This window comes from Ricinus communis, chromosome 3 (genome assembly GCF_019578655.1).
Source record: "Ricinus communis isolate WT05 ecotype wild-type chromosome 3, ASM1957865v1, whole genome shotgun sequence".
NCBI lineage: Eukaryota > Viridiplantae > Streptophyta > Magnoliopsida > Malpighiales > Euphorbiaceae > Ricinus > Ricinus communis.
The window spans coordinates 17,121,471-17,147,043 of record NC_063258.1 but is presented as its reverse complement, the minus strand read 5'-3'; the positions used below and the strand labels follow the sequence as shown (position 1 = coordinate 17,147,043).

The window sequence follows — 25,573 nt, the reverse complement described above, 5'->3', positions numbered from 1 at the left end:
ATCTGAAATCCTACCTATATTTTCATTTTGTTTGTTTCTATAATTTTTCTCTTTCTAATCTTTATCTAGAATGATGGTTTGGTTTAATTTGGGAGCATAAACACGAGTGTTGAGTGAAAGTGCATGGAAGCGGCAATCATAGGCACCGATCCAATGCTTCAACGAATGTGACGAAATAAAATTAGTTGATCATGTATTGATATCATTCTTTGAATGATCACAGACGAATATTTAGAGGAAAGAGGGAACGATAAGAATCAAGGAATACCCAAATATTCTGATGTAGAATTTGTACCATTGGATCTCCATCCTTCATTGTTCCTCTAGGCACAAGGACGCCTGGTGATGCAAGGTTTGGCGTAAAGAATCATGGGAACGCAATTGACAAGCTTAACTGATGGTATTAGGCCTTAGCTTGATGATTAAGTAGAACGAGGTGTAAATCCAAGCGCATAAAGGATAAATCATGTTGTTTTCGATTAATCCAAGCATATACAAGTTGGAATTCGAGCTCTTTGATGTTTGAAATCCATATAATGAAGCGATTTGGGTCAGAGTGCTTTTAGGTAGGCCCACGTGAATTTACCCTTATTTTTATTAAGCTGGATCATAAAAGTTGGGATTGCCAGCATTATTTCCCAATCAACTCCTCTCTAATTCTTGATTTGACTTTAGTATATTCATATTTCTTTATTTATTTATTCATATTTAGCTTCTTATTTCTTCTCCTAAAAGAGGCAACTGAATTGATGCAACCCCCAAACCCAAAGAACCAAGTAGCCGACTAGGTCAAGGAGATCAAGTTCCAATCCTAAATGACCCATTATTCATCAAGGGAGGCTGAATTACAAGAGCTAGAGCCAAGAGAATGAACGGAACTTAAATGGTCTTATTCAAGATATTTAGGCCAAGGCTTCGAAGCCATCTGAAGAGTTAGAGTTAATAAAGCCCAATCTTGTTATTAACCTAATTCAATATGTCGGACCATGAATCCTTAAGTTTTAGGTGAAATTTTACTCAAGGGAATAAGCAAGACCAAATTCTTAAAGACAAAGCAAGGAAAGAAGCTTAAAGAGGAAACAAAGAGATGGTTGTAGTATACTCAGATCGACCGATGGCAGCTAACAACTTCGAAATAAAGCCAAATGTGATCCAGATGGTACAGCAAAGTGTACAATTTGTAGGGCTGCCAAGCGAGGATCCCAATGCTTATATAGCCAACTTTTTGGAGATATGCGACATGGTCAAGATAAATGGAACTACCGATGATGCCATCCGACTGAGATTATTTCCATTTTCTTTAAGGGATAGAGCAAAGAGATGGTTGCAGTCCCTTCCACCGAACACTATCACTACCTGGAAATCTTTGGCTGAAAAGTTTCTTTATAAGTACTTTCCTCCAGCTAAGACTACTAAGTTGAGAAATGACATTTCTTCTTTTGTGCAGATGGACGATGAGAGCATGTATGATGCTTAGGAGAGATACAAGGACTTGTAGAGATGCTGTCCACACCACGATCTACCAATATGGATGCAGGTTCAGGCCTTTTATAGCAGTTTGAACCTTACTACTAGGCAAATGGTAGATGCTGCAGCACGTGGAGCCTTGAACAGCAAGACGCTGGAGCAGGCGCAAAATCTGATAGAGGAGATGGCCATGAACAACTACCAATGGCAATCCTCTAGGAGTCAGCCAGTCAAATAGGGAATGGTCAACCAGTTAGACTCCACAACAGCCTTGGCAGCTCAAGTGGAGCTTCTAACCAAGATATTAGACCAGTTTCAGATGCTGGTTCAAGTAGCCTAAATACGCTGCGAGTTTTGCGGTGGCCCGCACTACGGTGAAAACTGTAATGTGGGAGGTATGTTTGCTAGCTCCTCTATTTCATCTATTGTTTCTACTGACCATGAATAGGTTAATTACATGCGGAATACACCCGGACAATAAAACAACCATTATAGCAGCAAATACAATCCTAAGTGGAGAAATCACCCCAATTTTAGTTGGCGCAATAATAATGCCCAGGGTCCACCAGTATTCAGAGATCACCAGTAACAAGAGCAATACCATTAGAGCTTTCTCCACCAGCCGAGAAGAAATCTAACTTGGAGGAGCTTATAGTAAAGTTTATCACGTTGACTGAGACGAGGTTCCAACAGACCGATAGTGCTCTTAGAAATCAGCAAGCTTCCATTCAGAACTTGGAAAATCAGATTGGGCAGATTTCTAAGATGTTGTCTAAAAGGCAATAAGGAGTGCTCCTTAGCACCACTGAGTTTAACCCGAGGGAGCATGCGAACACTGTCACTTTGCGTTCAGGTAAGTTAGTTTCAGCTCCTTCTAAGCTTGTTTTTGACGATTGCATTATTGATGTGCAAGTTGAGGCGAGCAATAAGGTTAAGGAACCTGAGAGGCATAAGGTGAAACCAATCCCAGTCAGGGAGTATTAACCCAAGATTCCTTATCCTGCTAGACTGAAGTAAGGAGAAGCGCAAGAGCAGTTCAGTAAGCTTTTGGATATTTTTAGACAACTACATATTTACTTGCCTTTTGTCGATGTATTGAAGCAGATGCCGAAGTATGCCAAGTTCTTAAAGGACATACTTAGCAGCAAAAGCAAGCTGGAAGAGGTAGCATATGTTAAGCTTAATGAAGAGTACTCAACAGTGTTTCAAAGAAAGTTACCAGAGAAACTTCACGACCCAGGGAGTTTTATTATTCCTTGCACTTTGGATAACTTGTGTGTTGATGATGCATTAGCTCATTTAGGTGCTAGCATAAATGTCATGTCCATGAGTATATTCAATAAACTAGGTTTAGGGGAGGCAAAACCCACTAGGATGTGCATTCAATTAGCTGATCATTCTGTTAAGCTTCCTAGGGGGATTGTAGAGAATATGCTAGTCAAGGTAGATAAATTCATTTTTCTTGTGGACTTTATGGTTATGGATATGGATAATGAGCATGGTGTGCCTTTGATTTTAGAAAGACCTTTCCTTGCCACGGCTAGAGCTAAAATAGACATATTTGAGGGAAAACTAGAGCTTAATGTAGGGGATGACTGTGTTACTTTGAGTTTGCTCCCATTTGATAGTTCTCCCACTAACCATGTTCATGCCATTAGCATTGTTGATAGGATTGGTCTTGCATGTGATAAGCCACCACAGAATATACTAATTGATGATGCTCTACATGCTTCTTTGCCTGTTGATGTGTGTTATTCATTTGAAGAAAACAACTTGTATCAAGTTGAAACTTCGTGCTATAATACACCCGAGAAGGGTAGTTGCAAGTTTGTTTGTGACAGGTCATCTAGACAGTATTTGGAGTGGATGACTGGGCATCCCAACTCGGTATGGAGAGTACCTCCTTGGTAATCTGCTGCACACATTGGACCGCCTCCTTGCGGTTATATGCCTCAGGCCCCAGCTTACAATGAGCCACTTTCTCAATTTTCCCATAGGGCAGGAATGCTGCTGCAGAGTCTAGCTAAGCGACTCGACCAAAAAGAAGCGCTTTTTGGGAGGCACCCCAAGATTTTAATTTTATGTTTTTATTAAAATTTTTATTTTATCAATCATTTGCATGCTTGATGATAGTTAGAACACTTACTTTATATACTAAACATATTTGTATGAATATAGGGTTTGAGTAACTTAAGTTGATTTTTTTGGTAATTGGTGAAGACAGACTTCCCCATTTGATTTATTTTACTTGAGTTACAGCCTAAATATGTGCGTATATGTGGTAAATGCAGGTAGGGAGTTCGCCGACTCGAGATGGGAAGGAAAGCTCAGATTTCACCTGTCCACCACGGTTTCTATGGGCATCACGGGCTGGAACACCGGGCCGTGCTGATCAGCACGGCCGTCACTGCAACTTCAAGTAAGTCTCTTGGCCTTTTACTTTTATTTCAGTAAATTTGATTTTTCTTTTATGCATTCTTTCTATTATTTAGGACATTTTGATATGGTTTACTAGTTTGCTTTGTTACACTGCTTAAATTTGACTTCGATTAGATTTAGTTAAAACTAGTTGCTTTGTTTATGTGATTTCGAATAATGAAATGATAAGTGTGGGGTTTGGCAGCAATAAAGTTTATTTATGGCATTTTATTATGAACAATTGATAGCATAGAATTTCTTTATTTGGTGCACGATGAAGTAGGCTGGAATGTAATTGTGAATTAGTTTTCTGTAGGAGATTGAGGCTTTAGTCTTAGTGTTAAGTCTAAAGTTTTCAGTTAGTCAAATTATAGCCGTTATGTTGTTTAATTTTCGATATAATTTATGTTAACTTGATTTCTTGTTCGAATTACTAATGATTCATTGCATTAGGCAATATGAGGGATCGCGATCAATCACGTCGAAAGCAACCGCAACGTGCCGGTACCAGCAAGCACCCGCATGGCGAAGGAACATCTTCGTCCACTTCACCTTCATCAGCACCAGCACCAGCACCAGCACCTCCACCACAATAGCAACTAGTCCAACTACGAAGAGCACCAGCTGCAAATCCACTCGCACCTGGTCGTCATCCTTTATGGACATTTTAGAATGCAGATAATGAGAGCTGCTTCCAAGTCATGAGATGGAAGTAAGTGATGGTTGGATGTTGCATCGACTTTGTGTCCCTGGAAAGAGTGGGATTGGCTCAGGAAGTGCATGCCTGTTCGAAACTCTGCCACACGCACGATTCTTCGACATTATTGAGCCAACCTACTGCGAGCTTACAATTGAATTCCTCAGTACCTTCTTTCTACAGCAATAGAGCACAAACTGGCATCAGCCTAATGCAATTTATTTCAGACTTAGGAGAAGGGACTTCTCAATGTCAGTTCCATAATTCGGCATGCATTTGGGATTATGGACTGAGCAGGAAACCTCGGGCAAGGAGTATCAGGGTTGCATCTACGTCAACCCAATTTCGTACGATACCATGTGGGATTCATTGGTACTGAGGCCGGAATCATACTACCCTAGCAGGTCTAAGGCGTCTAGCCTTCCGGATCATCTCTGCTATCTCCATACTTTATTAGCTTACACGATTACAAGCAGGGGAGATAGTTTTAGAGCAGTCACACAAACCGATGTCTTCATCCTCTAGGCTATGCAACATCGTGAGAAGCTTGACTTGGGATATCTGTTGGCTCGTCAAGTCCGTTCATTTATAGTAGACGCCCAGAAGAAGATGCACTGCTGTTTTGGCCCGTATGTAACTAGGTTAGCCCAGAGAATGGATATATTAGATGATTGTCTATCAGAGCTTTCACAGATTAGTGATATGACACCACTAGGTATCAGACAAATGATCAACATGCAGATGATCATGGCTACTCGACACCTACATGGCATAGAGTACAGGCTCGTTAGCGCAATAATAAGGGAGGCTAGAGAGGCAGCAGCTAGAGGAGCCCAAGATGCGACGATTGAGAATGTTTCTTCATTTATGGAATCATAGTGCCTAACATTGTTCTAAATTCACTTAGTCTTTTTAGTCATTCTTTGATGCTCCCTTCAATCCAAATTGGATAACTATTCTTATTGTTTATGTCACTAATCATGTAGCCCCTATATAAGCTGTTGTAATATATATACATAGTATATATTAAAAAAAAAACAAAGAATTTTTTTTTTCTGACTTACTTGTTAAGTCTTAGCTCTTCTGAATTTAATTCCTATGAGCATCATTTACTTCAAATGAGGCTTAGTGAGTATTTTTGTTGTTTTGGCACTCAGTTCTTGAAGCATTCATTTCAAATAAGTGCATGATTTTTCAGTATACTTTATACTTCTATCCAAATATTCTTACCTTTACCTCAATCACATTTCAACCCTTGAAAAAACTCTTTAATTTTGGTATTCAATTATTCATGGTAGCGAATATCAGATTGATGAGCAAGCTTATAGTAAACAAGTTGTGTGCAGCTGCAGTGAGGAAATTTTCTTGTTTACCTTTAAACACTTGATGTGCGTAAAATATGCACATCTAAATGGGGTTTTTAATATCGATTTTATGGAATATTTGGATGTGAATTGGTACCAACACTCACCATATGCGTATGTTTGTGTGCATTAGGTCCAAAAGAAGTCAAAGAATCAAAAAGGAAAGAATTAGAGCATAATTGGACATCAAAGCTGCCGAAACGAGTTAAGTACGAGCATGAGGAAGCTGAACATGGCCGTGTTGGTCTCAACACTGGCCGTGTTCTCAACACGCTCATAAACACAGGCCGTGTTACCAACACGGCCGTGTTGGACATCAAAGAAGAAGTAGATCTTATGGAGCACGGCCACAGGGAGTAACACGGCCAGGAACACCAGACCGTGTCCTTAACACGGCCACGGACACGGTCGTGGTTGAGGCGACAGGGGGTATTAATTAAAAGAACGAAGAGAGGAAGAAAAGGAGGCGGCTAGGGTTAGAACGTCCCAAACCCTAATTTTTCTTTCCCTAAGGGTTTTCTGAGTTAAAACTAAGAGAAAAGGAGACTTGGATCAAGGTTTCAATCAGATTCCCTTCAAAGATCGAAGATTGGGCGAGGTTCGTTGATTGATTTTCAAATCGAGCAAGAGGAACAAGAATCGATTCAATTGGAGCAAAAGGATTTGGGACTGTTTACTCTCATCCAAGGGTGTAATTGGGTTTTCTCTACCTTTACTTATTGTTGTAATTGAATTCTTGTGTATTTTGAGAATGAACATGATTAGCTAGATTGATTAAATCCATTGGGATTTCTTTACTATGTTGGGTTGATATTATATTGTTGGATTGTTTGAGTTGGTTTTGTATTCTTCTTGTTTTCAGTATTAATAAGATAATGCATTATTCATGAGACGTTGTGAATTGTGTGGTTAGATTGCTTTGTATGATTGAGAAGTCCATTTGGCAATTGGAATTTTAAATAGCAAGAACTGGTTAATAATCGCTTAGAGATAAGGATAATTAACTAGCCGGATTAAGAATTAACAAAGCTTAATAGAGGCGGATTAAAGCTTAATGCTAATTTAAGAATCAATCGTTAGGAAGAGATTCCAACTTTAGGTTATTAGGTTTAGGAATTCGGTTATCTCGAGAGAGAAACCGAATTCGGTAAAGAATTCGTCCATGGGTAGCATAATTAGACTCACTGATCCTTTATCTTTTGTTTGATTGCCAACTAGTTTAGATTCCCTTTGGGTTTGTCTTCTTGTCTTGATTATTTCATTTATCAATCACTCTTGCATCTCCCTTACGACTTAGCTTGTAGCTATTAATTAGTTTAGAAATTATTTATCGCTAATTTTAGGTTAATATAACAAAGAACAAAGGAGTAACTCTGGGCTTTCACTTTCCCGAGGAATACGACCTTGATACTCGCCATTAGTGCTAGACTGCATCGATAGGTACACTGCCTTAGATTGTAGCTAACACGAGTAGCACCCATCAACACTGTGAGTGATTTGAGAGATTCTTGTGAGGCAATGGTTCTTAGTCTTTAATGCTGAATTGTTATATAAGTTGTGCTTCGAGATAGTATTATTATAGTTTTTCCTTAAAGGTGTGTACATTGTTAGTTACTTGAGTTTCATTCTTTCTCTGTTGAATAAGGTTGAGTTGTGAACTTTAGCATGGATTTTGAGGGGTGATTATTGTTTGTGTGTGTATTGAGTGTGGGGTGATTTGATGTGCATCATTTTATACATATCTATATGCCCAATTTTTTATATTTTTGTGCATAGTTATCTTGTTTTATGCTATAATCACCTATGTTTTGGTTCCTTTCAAGTTTCAGGTCATTATCGAGGGACATTATCAGTAATCGAGGGAAATATGCGCAATTACGAACCAGAATCCATTAAATTGAGCAAGGACTAGCATTCCAAGGTTGAGCACGGGCTGGACTCCGGTCGTGCTGAACCATCAAATAGTTGCCCTTCAAGAGTGCCATTTTGGCACAGTTTCAGAAGCCACCATGGCTCGTGGTGGCTCAACACCGGCTAGGGCATGGCCAGGAAAAGTCACGAGTTGCAAAACGCGGAGGTCCAGCATCACCTGCACTCTGCCTGTGCTGATCAGCACGGGCTTGACCACAGCCGTGCTAAAAGATTTATTATATAGGCAAAAATGACTTGCTGAACAAGGGTTCGATTTTTTGACTTGATTTCACATATACAAGCTTAAACCATCTTCTTCTAGACTTCAATACTCGACCTTAGAAGATCATTTCAACTATTGAAGGAAAGATGACAATTATTTTAACATCAAATTGAATATCAAGACAAGATTTAGGAGCATTCAAGAGGCAAATTAGGGTTTATCATTCTGAATTAGCAATTTAGTGTTTTTCATCCAACTTGAAGAAGAAGGGTGTACATGCCTTCAATTTACTTTTCTGAATCTATTCTTTACTTTGTGTTGCTTATTAGTATGAGTAACTAAATTTGTCAAACCCATTGGGGTTCCTATATTGTTGGATTGATTTTAATGCTTATGAGATTTTGATTATCAATGCTTGTCTCTTATTGCTTTCATTATTAATGAAAAATCACTTTATTCATGAGAATTTGTGAGTTGTGGTATTTAGATTGCTTTATGTAATCGAGAAATTCATTTAGTAATTGGAAATTCGAATAGCAAGACTGGTTAATGATCACTTAGAGATAAGGGTAATTGACTAGCCGGATTAAGAATTAACAAAGATTAATAGACGCGGGTTAAAGCTTAATGCTAATCGAATAATCGATCGTTAGGAAGAGATTCCAACTTTAAGTTATTAGGTTTAGGAATTTGGTTATCTCGAGAGGGAGACCGAATTGAGTTAAGAATTTGTCCACGGGTAATTGCAATTGGTAATCAATATAATCTCTATCTTCACTAAAATCCAACTAGCTTAGGTACCTTAGGGTTTGCTTTTTCCTTCGATTGTTTTCCTAAATCCTTTCAGATTATTTGACACTTATTTAATCATTTGTTCATATTTAATCATAACATAATAACTTCACCAATTTTGTTAAGGTTAGATAACATAAGACGCTGCAGCTGTGGCAAGGAAAGGTCTCCCCAAAATCAGTGGTATACCATGCTCATTATCCATATCCATAACCATAAAGTCCACAGGAAATATGAACTTATCTACCTTGACTAGCACATTCTCTACAATCCCCCTAGGAAGCTTAACAGAACGGTCAGCTAATTGAATGCACATCCTAGTGGGTTTTGCCTCCCCCAAACCTAGCTTATTGAAAAAACTAGTGGGCATGACATTTATGCTAGCCCCCAAATTCGCTAATGCATCATCAACACACAAGTTACCCAAAGTGCAAGGAATAGTGAAACTCCATGGATCGTGATGTTTCTCTAGCAACTTGCTCTGAAACACTACTAAGCACTCTTCGTTAAGCTGAACATAGGCTACCTCCTCCAACTTCCTTTTTCTACTAAGTATGTCCTTTAAGAACTTGGCATACTTCAGCATCTGCTCCAATGCATCAATAAAGGGCAAGTTAATATGTAGTTGTCTAAAAATATCCAAAAACTTACTGAGGATAAGGAATCTTAGGTTGATATTTCCTGACTGGGATTGATTTCACCTTTTGTCCCTCAGGTTCTTTAACCTTACTACTCGCCTCAACCTGCACATCAATAGTGGAGTCATAAAAAACAGGCTTAGAAGGAGCTGAGACTAACTTACCTGAACGTAAAGTGATGGCGTTCACGTGCTCCCTCGGGTTAGACTCAGTGGTGCTAGGGAGCGCTCCTTGTTGCCTCTCAGACAACATCTTAGAGATTTGGCCAATCTAGGTCTCCAAGTTCTGAATCGAGGCCTGCTGATTCCTAAGTCCACTATTAGTTTATTGGAACCTCTTCTCCGTTGATGTCACAAATTTCATCATAAGCTCCTCTAAATTTGATTTCTTTTCCGGTGGAGGAGGAGCTTGTGCAGGCTCAGCTGGCTGTTGCTGTGGCTGCTGATGAAGTCTTTGAAAATGAGGTGGACCTTGAGTATCATTGTTCCTCCAATTGAAGTTGGGATGATTGCGCCACCCACGGTTGTATGTGTTGCTATAAGGGTTGTTCTGCTGCCTTGGGGCATTCTCCATATAATCAACCTACTCAACATCAGAAGACACAGCAGAAATAGATGGAAAAGTAGAGGAAGATGAAGCAAACATACCTCCTGCAGTACATTTCGCACTATAGTGCGGGCCACCACAAAACTGGCAGCCAACGTTCGCTGCATGAACTGGCATCTAAAGTTGGTTAATCTTCTTGGCTAGAAGCTCCACTTGAGCTTCCAAGGCTGCTATAGAATCCACTTGGTTGACTACTCCTTGTCTTCCTGGTCGGCTCCTAGAGAATTGCCACTGATAATTGTTCATGGCCATTTCCTCTATCAAGTTATGAGCTTGCTCGAGCATCTTACTGTTTAGTGCCCCACCTGCTGCAGCATCCACCGTCTATAAAAAGTCTCAACCTGCATCCACACTGGCAATCGGTAATGTGGATAGCATCTCAACAGGTCCTTAAACCTCTCCCATGCATCGTACATGCTTTCATCATCAAACTGCACAAAAGAAGATATGTCATTTCTAAGTTTAGCAGTTTTAGCGGGAGGAAAATACTTATATAAAAATTTTTTGGCCAACACCTTCCAGGTAGTAATTGTCTGTTGTGGAAGAGATTACAACCATCTCTTAGCTCTATCCCTCAAGGAAATGGAAACAATCTCAGCTGAATGGCATCATCGGCTGTTCCATTTATCTTGAATGTGTCACAAATCTCTAAAAAGTTGGAGATATGAGTATTGGGATCCTCGCTGGGCAATCCTCCAAACTACATACTCTACTGGATCATTTGGATAACATTGGCTTTTATTTCAAAATTGTTGGCTGCTATAGCAGGTCTGACTATACTAGTTTTCATCTCATCCAAAGATGGTCGAGCAAAATCGTACATCATCCTCCAATCGTCATCGGCCTAGGGGTTGTTATTCTCCATCACGTCAGCTCCTTGAACCTGAACTGTAACTCCGTCCTCCACCTCAACTGCCTACAAATGTCATCTCAATAATCAGAGAGAGCGCTCCGGGACAGATAAGGGTTCTATAGGATCAGGGTTAGAGCTCTTGGTCATAAACTACCTGAAACCGACAACCAAACAACCACCAATCAACAGAAATAATAAAATAAAGAATAAAGAATAAATAAATAAACAAACAATGACTAAAGTAACACAAAAACAATTCACTTTAGTTCACCGTTACAGTTTCCCCAGCAACGGCGCCAAAAATTTGATGGGCTACTGATGCAACCTACACCTAAGACAGTGAATCTATCGATGCGGCCTAGCACTAGTCAGTATCAAGGTCGTATCCCTAGAGATCGGGTGAACCTAAAGTTATTACTGTTCGCTATGTTATCTAGTCTGAAATAAGGTATGAGAAGTCTAAATTAATTAACTAATGATTATGAATGCAAATAGAGGAACAAACAGCAACTGACAATCGAAAGACAACCGTAACAAAAGAAGCAAACCCGAAGGGAACCTAAGTGATAGAATTCTAAGGCTGATTTTATAAATTACCAATCTTGCTACCTGTGCCTAAATCCTGAATTGAACTCGGCTTCTCTCTCGAGCTAACCAAGTTCCTAAACCTGCACTAACCTAATGGAATCTCTTCCTATCAGATTATTACAGATTAGCATTAAGCGTGATTTAGATCTATTAAGAGTTGTTAATCCTTAATCCGACGAGCGAATTAACCTTATCTCTAAGTGTTAACTACCAGTTCTTACTATTCAATTTCCAGTTCTAACAAGCATTTCTCAATGTCCAGAATCAACCTTAAAGACAATTAATTCAACGTCTCAAATTAACTGAATCAAACTTTATTACTAAACAACAAGAAGATTATAAGAATGGCAAATAAAAATTTAATAATTAAGTACAATCTATCGACAAAGGTGAACCCCAATGGGTTCGGCAGCCCTAGCTACTCATAATGAAAGACACAAATATAAAAGGAAATAAACAACAGAAAAGGAAATGGAACATGTAACCCCTCTTCTCTCGAATCGGAGTGGAAGTGTGGCCAGCACCAACTCTGAAACCATCCTCAAGTATGGATCTCGGATGTCTCAGTCAATCGTCTAGAACCCTCAATCTTTTAGTCTAAAAACCTGAAAAACTCAGAAACATACCAAAGTGCGATCAAACAGGAATAAATATGATTCAAATACCTAAATAAACGACTGATAAATAGTTAATAAATATGCATAGAATCATCTACATCACCCAACACTCGTGTTTACGCTTCCTAAATAAAGCACAAGTTCTTTGTTCTTTTCCATACAATTAAGCTTAAGGATCAAATTGAATAGATTTAAACACAAGAGTAGACAAAGAACACAAAAGAGAGGAAGGACATGAGCAATAAGTTTGGGGCCAAAGTGTTATTTCGTACGCCCATGCAAATTTCCTCTTGTTTTCATTATGGAATCATGGGAGTGCAATTGACAAGCTTGACCGATGGCATTAAGGTATGACTTGATGTTCAAGCAACATGAGATGCAAATCTACGCAGGTAAGGGAGAAATCATGCTGCATTCAATTGATACAAGCGGGAGTGTAAGCGTTTTGATGTTCATGAGGCATATAATAAAGAGAATTGAGTCAGAGTGTTATTAGATATGCCCGCGTGATTTTCCTCTTATTTTCGTTAAGAAATCATGGAAACATAATTAACAAGCTTCATTGGTGGCATTAAAGCATGACTTGATGATCAAGTAGAATGAAACACAAATACAAGCACATGATGGAGAAATCATGTTCCTTTCAATTAATTGAAGCGGGAATGCTCATATTTTGATATTTGGGATGAATATAATGATGTAATTTCGATCGAAGTGTTATTATATAGGCCCATAGGAACTTCCCCTTATTTCATTAAGCTGGCTCATGAAATTTGAGACTACGAGAGTTGTTGGCTAGTCAACTCCTCTCTAGTTCTTGATTTGACTTTTATTTATTCATCTTTCTTTATTTATTCATTCACATTTAGCTTCTAGTTTCTTCTTCTTATGAAATGAGGGCTTTTGCACTATGAAAACTGCATGCATCCGAGTATTTGAGGGTAGTGAGCATATTATTTCAGTATTCTACCTTGTAGAGAAATAAGTTATGGATTCTTTCAAGACCTTTGCGGACTTATGAAACTTGCACTAGCGAACCTAGTCTTATTACTCACGCCCTTCCTTTCTATTGTGTTCTTTCTCTACCCATGAGTTTAAATCAATTCGATTTGATCCTTACGCTTAGCCATGGAAGAGAATAGAGAATTTGCGATTTCTTTTTTTATCGTATACGAAATCCTACTTATGTTCTCATTTTTTCCTTAGAAGAACAAGGAAGGATGGAGATCCCATTGCTGCAAATCCTGAATCGTAATATTTGGGAGTGCCTCAATTCTCATCGTTCTCTCTTTCCACTAAAAGTTTTATCCGTGATCATTCAAATAATGATATCAATACATGATTGACTAAGTTTCTTTCTCTGCATTTGTCGAAGTATTGGATCGGTGCCTATGATTGCCGCTTTCCACGTGCTTTCATTGAACACTCATATTTATGCTCCCCAAATAAAATCAAACCATCATACTAGAAAAAGATTAGGAAGAAAGACACAAAAGAAACAAACAAAATGAGAATATAGGTAAGATTTTAGATTCTCTAGGGAAAGAAATTACAAGTTCTTTGTTATCTTCCGTATGGCGAAACGTAAGGACCAAAACAAGTTGATTTAAGGACAAAGGAAAGTAAAGAACCCAAGACAAAGGAAGGACGTAGATGATAAGTCTATGCTCGCTAGCGCGAGTGTTGATAAGTCCATAAAGTTCTTGAAAGAACCAATAACTTAATTTTTTATAAGGTAGAAAACTAATATGCTTATTGGCCTCAAGTATTTTATTGCATGCGGTTTTTATAGTGTGAAAACCTTTGTTCCATAAGAAGAAGAAACTAGAAGCTAAAATATGAATAAATAAATAAGGAAAGATGAATAAATTGAAGTTAAATAGACAACAAGAGAGAAATTGACCAGTCAAAAACTCTTATAGTCCTAAATTTAAGAGCCAAATTAATAAAAACAAGGGAAAATTTGTATGGGCCTATTAAATAACACTCCAACCTAAATGACTTCATTATAGGCATCCCAAACATCATATAATATTTGAGTTCCCGCTTGTATTACGCTTGGATGAATAAAAAACAACTTGATTTCTCCATTATGTACGTGGATTTATGTCTTGTCCTACTTGATCATCAAGCTAAGGGATATCCATACTTTTACACATATTTGCTGACATATTACTGCGCATTTTCTTAGCATTCATTGCATATTTATTCCAAGATCACTCATGTTTTATGTCTTTTCGTGTTTCTGGTGATTTTATAGGTATATCAATGCTTTAGTAATTTTAGATCAATTTTGAACAAAAATGGAGGGAATTAGAAGCTTTTGACCTTGGATTGACTTTTGAGAAGTCAACACGGCCCGTGTTGGAGCCCGTGCAGACATTTTAGGCCGTGTAGCTTAAGCACTTTAAAGCAGCACATTTTCCAAGGGTACCATGCCCTAGAGCACGACCCATGTTGGTTAACAAGGGTAAGAACACGACCATGCTTGATTCAATTCATTCTGTCAATTGGAGTCCAACACGGCCTATGTTGAGGGACACGAGCTGGAACATGGCTGTATTTGCGCAATGAATAAAAGGAACAAGCCAAAAAGAGAAACGAGAGTTCCGGATTGGCCATTTTGACTTTTGATCTTCCGTTGTAATCTTGCTAGACGTGTTGTCAAGTATTTCAGGGGGCTAGCAGGAAACTGATTCCACCTTGGAACATCAGATTCATGATCTAGGTTTTTCTCAAATTCATTGTAATTGAATTCATATTTGCTTTAGACATCAACATGTGTAGCTAGATTGGTTGAACCTATTGGGGTTCCTTTGCTATGTTGGATTTGTACTGAATTGTTGAGATTGGTTGAGCTTCCTTTCTTGTATTCTTTTTGCAATTAATAATTAAATCCAGTTTTCTTTACATTGAATGTATTGATTACTATTCATAAAATTCTTTTAGCAATTGAGAAATTCTAATTAAGTTTGGAAATTTAATCGCAAGATCAGGTTAATTTTCACTTATAAATAAGGTTAATTAGTTTGCCAGATTTAGAATTAACAAACGTTAATAGAGGCGAATTAAAGCTTAAGGCTAACTTAATAATCAATCATTAGGAAGAGATTCCAACATTAGGTTCTTAGGTTTAGGAATTCGGTTGTCTTGAAAGGGAAATAGAATTCAATTAAGAATCCGTCCACGGGTAGCATAATGAGACTTAACAATCTATTGTCTTTTGTTTGATTGCCAACTAGTCTAGGTCCCCTTTGGGTTTGCTTTCTTGTCTTAATTGGTCTATTTACTTATTCATTTTCGCATTCCATTTAGAACTTAGCTTTTAGTCATTAGTAAATCTATAAACCATCCATCATTAATTTTAGGCTAGATAACAAAGAATGAAGTAGTAACTTTAGGATTGCACTTTTCCGAGGGTTACGATATTTTAATACTTGTCGTTGTGCTAGGCTACATCAATAGGTTCACTGCCTTAGTTGTAGTTGCATACGCAGTGCATCACTAAGACCCAATTCCACCAGTCAAGCTTGTTAACGGCAATCCTATGATTCCTTATGCCAATCCTTATTGTCACCAGGAGTCCTTGTACCTGAAGGAATAAGCAATGATGGAGATCCTAATAGTGCATATCCTGAATCGGAATATTTGAGTATGCCTCGATTCTCATTGTTCCCTCTTTCCTCCAAAAGGTTCCTCTGCAATCATTCAAAGAATGATATCAATACTCGATAAACTAATTTTGTTTCTTCACATTTGCCCAAGCATTAGATTGGTGCCTATGGTTGCCGCTTGAACACGCTTTCACTCAGTCTAGTTGAATATTTCTTAAGCATGCATTCTACACAAGAATACAAAGATAAAGCAAACAGCTTTAAGGTTTAATAACCAATTATCATTTAAATTCAACTTCAACTTAATTCCCACATCAAAATTAATACTAGACTTTTATAGGCCTTAGAGAACCCTAAATTTTAACTAAAAAGGATTTACATCTCGTCTAGAATAAAGATAACCTTCCTAATAAAAAGAGATAAGTAAAACAAAGTCCTAACTAGGGTAAATAACATGTGTAGCCGCCCAACTTAAGTGAAGAATCCTAATTTACTTAAGTCATGCATATGGGCCTTAAAACATAAGCTAAGTTAGGGCTAAAGTCTTCATTCGCTCCAAATCAATAGCTTCAATCTTTTTGAGCCTAAATAAAAGATTAATTAAAGCCAATTAAACACTTGGACTTGTAATACATTAAGTTGAGTTGGGCCCTTCACTTAAACTAAAGCCTTGAACTCCTTATAATTCCTCTTGGGCCGAATTCCCAAGGCCTTGCATGTGTTGAATTAAGGCTTGTTGAAACTTCTTAGATCTTCATATAGTTATTGGGCCTTGAGGTAATTGTATTGGATCTTTGGGCTTAATAGCTTGGCTTTGATCTTGGGCTTGAAGCTTTGGCCGAACTCCTACATGCTCTTGCTTATCTTCATCTTGTCCATCTTCATGAAATCCATGTGATGGTGGTTGGTCCATATTATTCCCCCTCTCCTCAAAATAATTCGTCCTCGAATCTAGACCATCATATTACATCAAAAGGACTCAAATTAGAAACATTAAAGGTAGCACTAATATTATACTCACCTAGAAGGTCCACTTTATAAGCATTGTCATTAATCCTTTCAAGCACTTGAAAACGATCATCTCCTCTTAGGTTTAACTTAGACTTTCTTTGATGTGGAAATCTCTCCTTGAGAAACTGCATCAAACCTAATCACCAGGTTGAAATATCATAGGCTTCCTTCCTTTATTGACACGATTAGCTAGTTTAGCATTTTGCTTTTCAATATTCTCCTTGACTTGCTTATGTATCTTATGCATCAAATCTACCTTAGCACTTGCATCAACACTCACAAACTTATTAGGGGGTAAAGGTAACAAAACAATAAGAGCAAGTGGATTAAAGCCATATAAAATCTAAAATGGAGAGCAATGAGTAGTACTATGAACAACCTTATTATATGCAAATTCCACAAATGGTAAACAATCCTCCCAAGTCCTAACATTCTTTTGAAAAATCGTCCTAAGTAAAGTAATCAAAGTCCTATTAACTACTTCAGTTTGCCCATCGGTTTGTAGGAGACATGTAGTAGAAAACAACAACCTAGTACCAAGCTTTCCCCATAACACATGCCAAAAATGACTAAAAAACTTAACATCTATATCACTAATAATGCTTTTAGCTATGCCATGTAAATGCACAATCTCTTTAAAGAATAAATCCACAATATTTGTGGCATCATCAATTGTATGATATGGTATAAAATAAGCCATCTTACTAAATCTATCAACTACAACAAAGGTATTATCATGTCCTTTCCTAGTCCTAGGCAACCCAAGCACAAAATCCATAGACACATTAGTCCAAGGTTCACTAAGAATGGTTAATGGAGTATATAAACCATACGGTTTTAATCTATACTTACATGTAATATAATGCGCACAAACTTTTTTCACATCATCTTTTATACCAGGCCAAAAGAAATGTTCAAGCAACATATCATAGATCTTATTTACACCAAAATGACCCATTAAACCTCCTCCATATGCTTCCTTAATCAATAATTCCCTTATTAAACACTTAGGAAATGCACAATCTATTTCTTTTAAATAAGAAACCATCAAACAGATAAAAGTCATCCGAAGCAGCCCCATTATCATAAAAAGCATATATTCCATCAAAATCATCATCATGTTCATACAATTCCTTAATAAACTCAAAACCTAATAGCTTAGAAGTAAGTGAATTAAGTAGATTGTAACTTCTAGACAATGCATCTACAACCACATTCTCTTTACCTTGTTTATACTTGATCATATATTGGGATGCTTTAATGAATTCTACCCATTTAACATGCCTTCATTTCAACTTATCTTGACCCTTTAAGTGTTTTAAACTTTCATGGTTCGTGTGTATCGCAAACTTCCTTGGCCACAAGTAATGTTGCCATGTTTGCAAAGCTCGAACCAAAGCATATAATTTCTTGTCATATGTTGGATACTTCAAAGCTATCCCACTTAACTTTTCACTAAAATATATTAGTGGTCTTTGATCCTGCATTAAAACAACTACAATTCCTATACCACTAGTGTCACATTCAATTTCAGAGTTCTTATCAAAGTTAGGTAAAACAAGCAAAGGTTTATTACACAATTTTTCCTTAAGTTGATTATATGCATGTTCTTGTGCATCGCCCCACACAAATCGAACATATTTCTTAACTAACTCATTTAATGATGCAGCTATAGTGCTAAAATTCTCGATGACTCTCCTATAGAAACCTGTAAGTCCATGAAAGCTTCTTACCTCACTAGCATTTTTAGGTGTCGGCTAGTCCCTTATAGCTTTTACCTTGTCCTTATAAACCTCAACACCTTGACTAGACACTACAAAACCTAAAAAGAAAACATTTTCCATGCATATCATCTAATCTAGGAATAGAATGATGATACTTTACAGTGATCTTGTTGATGGCTCTACAATCTACACACATCCTCTAAGATCCGTCTTTCTTTGGCACAAGAATAATAGGTACGGAATAAGGACTCAAACTTTCTCTTACATACCCCTTATCTAGCAATTGCTCCACTTGTCTTTGGATCTCCTTAGTCTGACTTGGATTAGTCCTATATGCTGGTCTATTAGGTATGGCAGTCTGATGGTTGCTATCTATGCAGCTACAATCTAAGGCGGTGTACCTATCGATGCAGTCTAGCACTAATAGCGAGTATCAAGGTCGTATTCCTCGGGAAAGTGAAAGCCTAGAGTTACTCCTTTATTCTCTATTATATTAGCCTAAAATGAATGATGAATAATTCCTATATTAACTAATAACTACTCTAATTGTTGTCTAACTACGGCTACTAGGGAAGGATTAATTCAAGTTAAGGAATAACCCCTTGGGAATTCTTGTCTCTAGGGAATGGAAACTAACGATGGAATTGATTGATTGAATTCAATTTCCGTTAAAAAATCTCTACGCAATTAATGCCTTTCTCATGGACACTAACATCTTAACTTAGATTAATTAGGTTGAAATCTCTTCCTAACTCTAATTATCCAAATTAGCATTATGTACCATTTAATATTATTAAGAGTTATTTATTCTCAATCTGGTAGAACAAACACCCTATCTCTAGGCGAATTCAATTCTAGGTTGCAGAGGACAATCCAAACCTGAAAAAGGAAAAAAAAACTCATATTGCCTTGACTATGGCTCCGAAGAGAAAAGAGGTGCATCATCAGGGATATCAGGGCGCTAGCTAGTCTGTGGTGGAGGAGTGGCTGTATACTCATCGTGTCACCTGCTAGAGCTAATTTTGATAAACAAATTAAACGAAAAGGACAGATTTGATTTACGTAGAATAAAGAATGTATTCAACACTTAAGAAGCAAAAGGAACGAATGAATTGGACTCTAAAAATAGCAAAGAAGACGAATTGAATAAAAGAAAATACTCTAGACAAGGAAATGAATCACAAAGAAGAAGAAACTAATGGATTGATATTTTTTTTGTAACAAAATAAGAACAAAACACATAGAGCTTAATTTGATTGAAACGTCTCGAAGACTTTGATCAAGCAAACTAAAGGAAATGAAATAATAAAATAAAGATATCACAGACCAATTTATCTAGAACGTCTCGAAGACTTTAACCAAACAAATTGACGAAGAGAATAAGATGAAGAGAAATCTAAAAACAAAAGAGTATGTGAGTAGAAGAAGAACAACGAAGATAACAAATAAGATACATAACCAAACCTTGTAAGTTAGCTCTAATACCAAATGATGTAAACCTTCTATGGAAGAGAAGATTACACGCCAAGATCAATACTTATAAGGTTTGCCAAAAGTTATTTGCGAAACTATCACCCTTATTTATAAAGAAATAAGATCAATAGCTATAATGAGATGAACTTAATTAATCCTAGAAACTAACAAGTTAATAGAATTAAATTAAGGTAGAAGTGAAATCAAAACCTAAACAATAAGCTTTAATCTCAAGAACACTTAAAGAAACTCTTTAAGCAAAAACAAGGTTTTTTATTCAATCAATGATTATATATTTTTGCAGAATTACATAGCTCTATTTATAGAGCTTAAATAATCCTAATCCTAGAATGACTAGGATATGCGGCAAAGACTCCTAAATAAACAAATCTTGAAGTAAAAGAGTAGCAAACTCCTATTTTGACTTGGACTTGTTAAAAAAAAACTCCTATTTGGACTTGGATTTTGACTTTGAATATTCAACCTTGGACTTGAGCCTTATGTTTGGGCTTCAATTCAACATAAATCAAATACGATCTTCATGTCTTCACGTTGGGCTTTAATCCATGAATGAAATACAATTAATCAAAGTTGAATCTCGGTAGGAGTCCTAATTGGATTAGGATTCCTAGTGGAAATAGGATTCCTTTTATCGCTTGAACTCTTGATGTCATTAGGACTCCTTGCTAGATTAGGATCTTTAGTGAAATTAGGATTCTTTGTTGAAGTAGGATTCCTTGTGATACATGGGTTCTGATAAAAAAGGAAGGACATGAGGGATAAGTCTATGCTCACTAGTGTGAGTGTTGATAAGTCCACAAAGTTCTTGAAAGAACCCAAAAATTGATTTCCGACAAGCTAGAAAACTAAAATAATATGTTCATTAGCCTTAAGTATTCGTGATGTGATTCTTGATGAATTTTGCAAGAAAACACATTGCGGAATTGTTGACAAGGATTTCTAAAGTTAGATTAACGAACAAAGACCTCGACCCCAACTTTACTAGAAGTGTGAACCTTTGTATATAAGGTTTTTAGATGCCACGCTCAAGATTATGCCAATCCTTGTGTTATCAAGAGTCCTCATCCTTAGAGGAGCAAGGAATGACTACAAAGCCAAGAAAAATGACTCGATCTAAACAAAAACTACACTTTTTAAGATTAGCAAATAGCCTCTCCTTTCTAAGTACTTCTAAGACACATCTAACATGAAAAACATGATCATTAAGATTCTTAGAACAAATCAAGATGTCATCAAAATACACAACTACAAATTGTCTAAGAAATTCACGCAATATATGACTCATTAATCTCATGAATGTACTAGGTGCATTTGTTAACCTAAACAGCAGAACTAACCACTCATCCCCAGTTTTGATGCGAATATGATAGTATCCACTTTGTAAATCTATCTTAGTAAAAAGACATATGACCATGCAGCTTATCAAGTATATTATCTAATCTAGGAATAAGATGATGATATTTTACTGTTATTTTGTTAATTGCATGGCAGACTACACAGATTCTCCACTTGTCTTCCTTCTTTGGAACTAAAATTATTGGAACCATACCAGGACTTAAGCTCTCAAGCACATACCTTTTTGCCATTAGCTCATCCACTTACCGTTGAAGCTTCGATAGGCTGGTCTATTTGGTATGGCAGCCCCTGGCTCAAAATCGATTTGATGTTCTATATCCTTTTCTAGTGGTAAACCGATTGGCATTTCTTTAGGGAAAACATCGTCAAACTCCTATAAAAGGTTAGCAAACATACTCGTCAAGGAAAGATCAAGGTGAGCAGTGCTCAAATATACATCCGTATACGTAACCAAAAACACTACCCTATCAGTATGCAATGCATGCCGAATCTCACCTTCCTTAGCTAATAAACTACCTTTTTCAGTTTAGGTTGCTCACTTTCTTGATTACCAATATCTTTACCATTCTTGGGTGGTTCAATAACACACTTGTGTTTTCAGTTTCAACCCTTTCTTTCTCTAATTTACTTTGGTCATCATACACTTCCTTGGGAGAAAAAGTTGTCAATGTAACTTTTCTCCATTCCTTCACAAAACTATACCTATTAAGAAAACCATCATAGCACCTCATATGTGTATCTACCTATTGTGAAGGGTGCACCTCATCTTCTTTCTTTGGTTCATTGTAGACGGGTCTGGGGATATTGCTTTGGTAATCAACATTCTGTAATATAGTGTTTGAGCTTGGTATATCATATGTTGAAAATCTGGGTTGTGTTTGAGATGGATTTGGTTCTTTGTAAGGAGCATAAATAACATAAGGTATTTTTGATACCCTTCCAATATCTATGGTTGATGTTGAAGAATCATTATCAGAAAATCTAGAAGAGGTTGATTTCCTGTTGAATGTAAGCTTTACCTTTCCATCTGGAAACTAGGTTATATTTTTTAGATTTGTATTTGGCTCTGTTTGCTTTGGTAATTCAGGTTGGGTTGCACCTTCAAGGATCCATTCTTCTGGAAGAGTTATATCTTTCCATTGAATGGTTTTTGGAATAGTTGCATTGGATTTGGAAATATCTATTTATAAGAATAAGGTTTCTCCGTTTGGTGAATGGAGTTTGTGTTTTGAACCAAAAGCAGAAATCATGGCTTTGTAATGTATTTTGAAAATTAATGCTATCGGAATAGATCCTTCAAGTATTTTGTAATTATGTGTATTTATTTGAAGAACAATGCTCTTTAAAATATTTTTATCATTTAATGAAATTGTAATGTTTGGAAAACAATTGAAAGAAATTGGTCCTTTATTAAGGCTTGACTCAACAGTACCTAACAAAGAATCATAAAAATTTATAAACCTAGCATCTCTGAGGACTGCTAAGATGGAAGTATCTAAACCTTCTCTGGTAAGGGGCTTTATTCCTACCTGGACAAGGCCTATATAGATAAACTTATAGTCTTTTTCTTTGTACTTCTGGAGGGTCTTTGGATTTAAAAGATAAATTTCTTCAAAAGGCTTTGAAATTTGAATATCTCTTTCTTCAGTTTTGATAGTAAAATCAGTTTTGAAGAGAGGAAACTTTGAAAACTCATAAATTTGTTTCTTTTGAACTTTGGGTATTTCCTAACCATCAATATGCTTTGAAAAATCTTTAATAGAGATTTCCTCACTATTTACTAAACCTTTGTACCTTGAAGACTCAAAAGCAGAAGAGTTTGAGAAAAAAGAAGATCTACAGAAAAAAAGTTCTAAATTCATTTTAAAATAAACTAAGATAACTTTCTAAACAAACATGAACCAAGCCACGAGTTTTACTGCCCTTACACCAAACGGGACTTACTACTGTGCATAAATGAACAAGTTTGTTTATTAGTGGTATGGTGCAGATTAAAATGATTTTAAAATCTTTTTTATGCAAATGATGTTTCTTTCCCGAAACCCAGCAGGCCCTGATACCAACTGTGAGACTAGACTAACAAGTTTCTAGTGTACAGTATCCTCAAACGAGGCAAGCACAGAGCATACGCTTGTTAAATCTAACAAGAATGGAAGACAAGATTATAAATTTTATTGATATACAAACTTTGAACAAATATACAAACTTTGGAATATGAACTTTAGACAAAAGAAAGCTTTAAAAAAAGAAATATAACTTACAAGAGTTATTGAATATAAGAGGAAGGTATACTTGAGATGAGGTGTGACAATTTTGGTATCAGAGCTTGTTACACAATTTGTTAAATTATGTTTGTTGTGGAACTTGTATTTGCTACTGTTTGATAAAACATTGCTTTTATTTTCATTTTTTTAACAGTATGCCACCAAGAAGGAAACGTACTAGGGCTCCACTACAAGAGAGAGCTAGCTAACTAGGTAGTGATCGGACATAGTCTAGGGGTACTAATCCTGAATTATAGTCAGAGGCTACGACCTCCATCGTTGAACAACCTCCACCTCTTGCACCCCCTATTGTACTTGTTTTGTAGCTTGATCCAAGGGTTCTTGCAGAGATAATAATTGCTACTTTAGCAGCACAAGAATAAAGAAGAAAAGCTAGGGATATCATTGAGCATGCAAAGAAGTGTGGGGTATTTGATTTTTATGGTTCAATTGATTCTAGAGAGGCAGATAAGTGTTTGAAAGCAATAGAGAAAGCATTCAACACACTTGATCTGACAAAAGCACAAATGGTCAATAATGTATATAGTTTACTACATGACACCTCAGATTCTTAGTTTGCATGAGTCAAGATTCTATATGGGGATCAACTGACTTGGTAAGTGTTCAAGATAGAAATTTGCAGAGCATATTTGATAGATGCATTTAAAGTAGAAGACAAAATGAGTTCATTGCCTTAAAATAAGGGAATATGTCTGTACGGGAGTATATTGATAAATTTGAAGATCTGTACAAGTATGCTTCTGACATCTTCCCAACAGAGGCACAAAAGTCCTACAGATACAAGGAAGGCTTAAAGACTATTTTGAAGAATGAGTTATTGCTATACGAAGGCCAAAATTTCAGGGGTTGGGTTGAGAAATCAATAGAGAAAGAGAAGATTATGGAGGATATCAAGCAAGAGAGTAAATTAAAGGTTCCAGCCTGGACAGTAAAACAAAAAGGATTCAGTAAAGGACCCGGTACATCATAGCAAAGGTCAAAGACAGTAAGGTTCAGAGGCAGTAAAGGACCTTTGTCATGCCTAGGCATTTATAGACCACAACCTCAAGTTAGTTAGAGTTCAGTGAGACAACCAATGGTTAGTGCAAGTAGTGCAATTAGGAGGTCTACATCTTATGCTAATTGTGGCTACATTCACAATGAAGGAGATTGTAGGAAAAGATCCATTCAGTGTTTTGACTGTGGTGGATCGGGACACATTAGAAGGGATTATCCTAACATTGTACAATTTGGTACTTATGTTGGTAAGAGAGCTCAAAATATGGTTAGCAAAGCAGGTAGGGCTCTTAGCATTGGTAGAGGCTCAGGTAGAGGTTCTAGAGCTAGTGTTAGTAGAGAGAGTGATGCATCTAGATTGACACATCCTATTCAAAACATATAAATAGATAGGCCTTTGATATAACGTAGAGTATTTGCAATGACACAGTAGGAAGCACTATCATCGCCTGATGTCATTTATGGTAGGCTAACAATCTTTAGTAAGAATGCATATGTTCTTATTGATCCAGATGCAACTCATTCATTCATTGCATCGTCATTTATATCCTATTTACTGAAGGAAAAGAGTGTACTGGACCAAGGTTTTAATGTGGACAAACCACTATCATATGGATTTCATGAACATGGACTTGATGAAGGTGAGCAAGAGCATGAAGGAGTTTGGCTAAAGCTTCAAGCCCAAGATCAAAGTCAAGATATTGAGGCCAAAGATCCAATACAATTGCCTTAAGGCCTAATAACTAGATCAAGATCCAAGAAGTATCAATAAACCTTAATTCAACACATGCAAGGCCTTATGAATTCATCCCAAGAGGAATTACAAGGAGTTCAAGGCTTTAGTTTATGTGAAGGCCCAACTTAACTTAATGTATTACAAGTCCAAGTGCTCAATAGGCTCACTTATCTTTTATTTGGG

At 36.9% G+C, this 25,573-nt stretch overlaps 2 non-coding genes across 2 annotated transcripts; one reads left to right on the top strand and one right to left on the bottom strand.

Annotated features, from left to right (window-relative positions):
• Positions 1 to 1,414: 1,414 nt before the first annotated feature.
• LOC125369621 lies at positions 1,415 to 1,521 on the bottom strand. Its single transcript, XR_007215298.1, has one exon. It is a non-coding gene; the product is annotated as a small nucleolar RNA R71 (small nucleolar RNA).
• An 8,952-nt stretch (positions 1,522 to 10,473) lies between these two features.
• LOC112534139 lies at positions 10,474 to 10,580 on the top strand. Its single transcript, XR_003078448.2, has one exon. It is a non-coding gene; the product is annotated as a small nucleolar RNA R71 (small nucleolar RNA).
• The last annotated feature ends 14,993 nt before the right edge of the window (positions 10,581 to 25,573 follow it).